Source organism: Carassius auratus, chromosome 39 (assembly GCF_003368295.1).
Source record: "Carassius auratus strain Wakin chromosome 39, ASM336829v1, whole genome shotgun sequence".
NCBI classification, from domain to species: Eukaryota; Metazoa; Chordata; class Actinopteri; order Cypriniformes; family Cyprinidae; genus Carassius; species Carassius auratus.
The window spans coordinates 2,896,829-2,903,318 of NC_039281.1; the positions used below are offsets into that span (position 1 = coordinate 2,896,829).

Below are 6,490 nucleotides of genomic sequence, written 5' to 3' on the forward strand. Positions count from 1 at the left end.
TCAGTCACAATGCAATATGTCATCACCTTCTCCTTCAGCTCAAGCATTTGACTTTCAATTTCTCACATGCCTTTGTGTTGTTTTATGGTGTCACCACAGAATCTCAAAGCCTTCCCAGCATTCCTTGGGGCCGTGTTGATCAAATGCCATACTAACATCAAAGTGAGGGAGTGGGCATGAACAAAAAGCAGTTTATTATTGCAGGGGGTAGGAAGAGATACCAAAAATAAATGTGGCTGTCATGCTTTCTGAGATTATCGCCTCCCTACGGATAAGGGTTTTGTAGTAGAAACCAATCGTGGGTGTCTCTAAGAATAACTAACAGTGAAACGTGTCATCATAAGCCAATGAAATCGCAACTACAGCAGTTCTGAAGCATTGCATAATGCTTACCAACATATGGTCGTGATCAGACACTAATACAAACTACTTATTAAAAATCCAGACATCATCATTTGTATTCGTAAACCATACAACTGGGGATGTGACACATCAGAGTTTTTGAGAAAGGGTGATATCATAGATGAAGTGATTGTGAAGTGACACTGATTTAACATTGAAGTAAAAGGGCGACTTTTTTTAAGTCACCGTTAATGTGACACACTGGACACATTTTTTGTGTCTAGTCTTCTGTTCTGCAATCTTTCTGGAACTGTAATGTTAGTCTAGTCTTGCGTTTTCATTTAACGTCTAACAAAATCCAATAATGTGAGATCCAGAGTGGATTTGATTCCGCAGCCATTCCCGGGAGGGGATTCCCCTAGTCTGAACCGTGTCACTGGAAACAGAGCCTCCCTTTCCACATGTGGATGTTACAAACACTGAATACTTAAAGCCTCCTGCTTCATAAGTTTTACAATGGAATCACAATGCAAAATATTTGCCTCTCCCTATCATGTTTCCATGACACACATATACAGTAGCTTAATTTCCCCTCACCTTTGTCCTGTAATTGTTGATAGTTTGATGATTTTATTCTCTCAGTGCACACAGAGGCTCTCTGGGGGCGACATCTCACTGCAAATTCCTTCCATCCTTTAAGTTTCAGGGTTTCAGTCCTGCGGAAAAGACATACAGAGATCCACTTTCCTGCAGAGTTTAGCTCGTACCCTATCCAAAACAATCCTACCTGCTATTTTCTAATGATCCTGAAGACATTGATTACCAAATTTAGGTGTGTTTGATTAGGGTTAGAGCTAAAAAAACATTTAACATTTAACGTAACATTCAAAATATGTTCCGAATCTTCTCCAGGAAAGGGAAAGTAAATCTGTTTAGAGTAAATCAGTCAGAACTTTAAGTTATTACATGGTTTGATTTACAAATTATTATTAATTATTATTCTTTTTTCTTTTATTCTATTTAATAAGTGCAAATGTACAAAATATTTTATTCATACTTTATTTCACAGATTCCTCATGTATTTTAAGAAATATAGTAGCCTGATGCAATGAAATGGTTCTTCAGTGAAATATAAGCAGGTGAAGGGACTTCTCTCAGTTGTGTATGTTTGTGGGTGTGACTGCTCCTCCTGCTGGACAGTACCTCAGCAAACAGACATCTGTTGGGGATTGGCCTGTAGACAGAAGCATTGTTTGGTTGCTATATGTGACATGACTCGACCGGAAAGGCTGCTGAAATAGGTTTCCTAATCTAACCTGTGTACCTGATCCATCATCCTGCATGTGCACAGAGGTCATTCACCCAAGCAGGCAAGTCCATTCATGCCTGTGCTTCTTGATGTCATCCCCGGAATACGCCCATATATGGTCTGTCCTTCAAAGCAGAACAAGGTACATGACAAAGTTTACATTTCTGCTCTGTTTATGAGTATGTGAGTAATGAGCTATTATGTAGCAATAGCATTTACTCACCTCACAAAGGCAACTAAACTCCTCTAAGGTGCTGCTTCCTTTTGGTTACTTTGTCTGGGAAAAAAAGTAAGTAATTGTAAGGAAGACCCCCATCTGCAGCAACCTGAGGTTAAGAGCCACGCTGACGGGATCAACTGTGATAAGGGTTAATCCCTATTTTTACCTGGATGAAATTTCGACCACATCTCTGTCAGAACTTAATTTAAAACCATTCATTTTTATATATGGGAAAAGATTTCCTACTTAGATTTGAGCAAATACATCACGCAATTATGAAGTAAAAAAATATTAATTGTGAAAAAATTGGTGCACTTTACAAAAAAAAAAAAAAAAAAAAAGACAAACAAATAAACAACAAAAAATGCTATAACTATTACAAATGTTTACTTTTAATTCAATGTGACAATGTGTAATTGTAAAATTTACTACCAATTTCTGATTTAAAAAATAGTTTGAAAATAAATCCAATTAAATTAGAAATTTTGCCCAACCCTGAATTAAAATCAGCCAGTCACACACAAACCTTCAGGAAGATAGTAAATGGCCATATGTTCGACTGTAATGTGTATGTGAAATGGTTTGTTCATTTAAGTTATTGCATCTATAAGTCCTTAATCTAACTAATCATGGAACATCACATAAGGACATGTTTATGGTAAAGATTAGTACTTGCCCAAAGACAATCTTGATTTAATTTACACACTACTCCGCTTGGCAGTCTGCTCAGGGGATCCTGAATGACAGAAGTCATTGGGCAGACTTGAATATCTTTGTGTTTTCGGTCAAACACCCAATGGAGTCAAGGCACTCTCTCACACAAAACTTTCTACCCACACACAGACAGTTCCATCAGCCTATTTTACAGTATGATCAGATAGTTCAGGAAATCAAATTAAGTCATTTATGGGTGCGGCTGCAATTTGGGAGTAGAGCAAAGACTTAAGTGTTTGCCTGCATAACTGGAAACATTTCCACAGAACGTCACAGCTAAGACCATGGTGGTACATTATGTCATATCGTCCATGCTGAACACCCAAATAAAAGAAACACCCAGAATAGTTCACACCAGTCAAAACATGCGCTGCTTGTATCATTCAGCTAACAGAATGATCCCAGAATTGGAAATAAACAAAATTGGCCATCTTATCTATTTACAAATAGATATAACTGAATAGTGAATTATTAGAATGGCTATTGCATTAGGCCAGTATTTGTTTCTTTCTATTACAAAAAGCACATCACATCCTTACAAAGAAAGCATTAGACAGATGAACTATGATGTTAGATCTAGATGTCCACTAGATGTCATCCAGAGATAAAATGACAGCCCAGCAATGGACCTAAACTCCAAGTGGGTCAGCTTCTATTATGTCCTGACTAGCCAATGTGTTTTTTTTTTTCAAACTGGATACCATGTGATTTACAAAAATTGAAACTCTTCTTTTACCTCTGGGCTTAAAAATGTTGCACAAAATGTGACCAAACAAGATATGTTGTAGGCACACATTTTTAAAATGTGATAATATATTTATTTTCACATATTACAGAAGTTAAAGTATAAAGCCTTTAGCTTTACGCTTACTGAAATAGTCAATATGTTGCATCTAACATTAATTGAGGGGGGAAAAATCACTTGAGACTTGGATTATGTAGACAGTTTTCTTTAATGGGATATATCCATGTGTAAAAAATAGCAAATGGAAAGCTTCGGATGATAGAAAATTATGTCAGTATGTGGATGTTGCTCATCCACATTCTTTTCTTTTACCCAAATGTACAGCATCTACTTGCATGTCCCAGTGCACATCAAAGGTGTTGCACAAAGCAATTGCATCATGTCATATTACGTATGTCATGTATTTGATAAATAATGTCACTTAAAAGTGAAAATCCTTCCAGAAATATATAACCATTAAGGTTATTCAAGGAAGACATGGTTTGTTAAACCCTGATAGCTATTGCAAGATAAGGCCTACCATTGCATAAGCTTGGCCAATGCAAGGAAAGTGAAGGACCAAATGATACACTGAAATTACATCAGACAGTGACAACTGTGATATGTCAAATGTAAAAAAACAAACAAACAAAAACAAGCAGAAAGGAAGCAAAGCTGTTTTGGGTCTTTTTGAGCAATTAACACATTGTCTTTCACATTAATTGTTATAATAAAATGCGCCGTAACAACACTGTTTCAATCATAGTCTAATAACTGAGAAACTACAACATTTGGCTAGACATTATGAATTTTTATATTCCACTTAATTGAAAGATGCTGCCAACTAGAACAGATTTCAAATGTAAACAGACCACATGAATCCACTGTTGTTTCATGCTCTTCTTCCCCCTGAATGAGGCATGCTTGATGGCTCGTGGTAGCAGTCTGAAGTGGTTGAATTTGGACTTGCATTTATCCCAGTGGGGATGTAATACATGCTATCTAGATAACTTTGATCCAGCGATGAATGGCCTTTTAGTTCATTTTTTGGCATCTGGCTTGCAGGACTTCCATACCTTAAGGAAGTCTGGTGAATTGTGGTGGGGACAGGAGGTGGCTCTGGATGGCGAACTTGCTGGGCACTGCCTGAGATTGCTGGGTAAGATGGCACTGCATAAGGCAGGTACTGAGGTGCATACAACCCAGGACTATGCAAAGAGGAGTAGGGTGGTGCAGCTGGTGGATACAACCCTGAATGGGACATTGCCTGCTGTGGTATGAGAACTTCCACATACTGGCCCAATTCAGGATCAAACAGCATTTTTCTGAGTGGTTGCATTGGTACCTCAATGTAGAAGTATTTACCAGTCTCAGGATCAAGAAGGACACGGCGAGAACCTTGGCCACAGCTGAGCCCAGTTGTTGTCTCTGGATACAATTCACCAGCTCCACCTGGACATTCATTTGCATAATCTTGGGGATTAAACAACTGAGCCCTGGGATCTACAATAGACATGTTAGCTAAATTAGAATACTCATGATAGGGAGCAGGACCTGCTGCTTGAGGTGAAGGATGATCAGCTGGGCGCCTATCTACATGCAACCCAGAAGTTGGTGGTTTGTCATCACCATAGGATTGTGAGTTTGAAACAGGGCAAGCTCGTGGGTTGTGAAGAGGCTGAACCAAAGCAGAGGCATGTTGTATTGTGGTATCGGAGACTGGCAGACCATCTGGTCTGCACTGACGAGGACGAACTTGAGCTTGCGGAGGAGCTCTGGGACAGGTAAGGACTTGGCCTGGAGACAGAGAAGCTGCTGGTACCCGTTCCTGTGGACTGTGGTGGGGGTGTCCTTGATGTAAATGAGAACTTTGTGTACAGGAGCAAGAAGATTGCTTTGTGGTTGGATGATACCGGCATAACCTATGGGGGGGTAAGTCTGATAGCTGTAGTGGGCTGAAACTCTCTTGCTCATCATAGCTAGGAGGATCATCTGAAGCGTAGAAAAGATACTCATCTGTGTGAAAACGATTATTAGATGATGCTCTTGTCACAGATTCTGTGTGGCCAAGGGTTCGTGGTCCTGATGGGTTAGAAGCAAAGGAACTATCTAGAATTGACTGGTCTTGACTGAATGATGGGCTTTGCTGCTGGCATGTGCTGGTTGTTTGCAAGAAAGCAGAAGATTGTTGTTGATCCAGACTGAACAATGTCTTTGTGGTGGATTTTTGCACAACACTTGGAGTTGATGTGACTGGGATGGATGGTTGTTTGTAGCTTGATACAGCTGATACAGCCAGTCCTTTTGTATCTCTTGATGAAGTCTCGTTTGGTTGATCCTTGTGTTTTACTGTTAATGGGGTTTCATTTTTCTTTGATTCACTATTTAACTTGGTTTGTTGTGTAATAACAGATGATGCTTGAGTATCTGCTTTTGACTGATCACTTGATACTGACGTAATTTCTGCAAATGACTGTTTATAACTGGGTTTTGGTGGTACAAATGTCTTTAGTCTATCAGTGGATATTGACCTCACTTGAATGGGTAACTCAATCTCTTTTGATGGGTTCATTGGTGTGGCATTATTTTTTGTACTACATGAAAAATACCTCACCTCTGGCTTTTCAGATGTTGCTAAATAAGTGGCAGTTATTTGCTTTCTTTCTTGTTCCTTTAAAAATGTTTCTGTCAGTGTTCCTTTGGGACTCTCACTCGGTTCAGATGTTCTTGATGAATCGTTCACAAGAGCTGTTGGATTGCAAGGCAATGATGTATTTTTTACTTGTCCTTCACTTAAAATGATTTCTGATAAACAGGCTTGTACAGGTACCTCAAGCCTGTTGACATGTTTAGCTGTAGCACTTGCACCTTCAGTGAGAACATCACACACTCCAATATCAGCCTGCATCCCTTTTTCTTTTAGTAGCATGGATACGGAGTGGCTGCTGCTTGGAGCTTTCATTTGAGTAGAGTCAAGGACTGTTGGGGCAACATTCTTTGTCTTGGGTTTGCAGTCTGGAAGAACCATCAATGCAGAAACTTCTCGCTCCTTACTCAGGGGTCTAGGAGGCATCTTAGAACTCTGATCACAGTGAATGTAAGATCTCTTAGCAATACTTTCTGATTCAGGTAATCCATCTGTTGTTGTAGTTGGCAATTTTTGTTGTGACTTAGTCTTTGG

At 39.2% G+C, this 6,490-nt stretch overlaps 1 long non-coding RNA gene across 1 annotated transcript; it reads right to left on the reverse strand.

Annotated features, from left to right (window-relative positions):
* Positions 1–1,461: 1,461 nt before the first annotated feature.
* Positions 1,462–1,929, reverse strand: LOC113058135 (uncharacterized). The gene is made up of 3 exons (XR_003277925.1): positions 1,875–1,929; positions 1,667–1,776; positions 1,462–1,576 (listed from the first exon to the last, which is right to left on the reverse strand). It is a non-coding gene; the product is annotated as an uncharacterized LOC113058135 (long non-coding RNA).
* Positions 1,930–6,490: the final 4,561 nt, after the last annotated feature.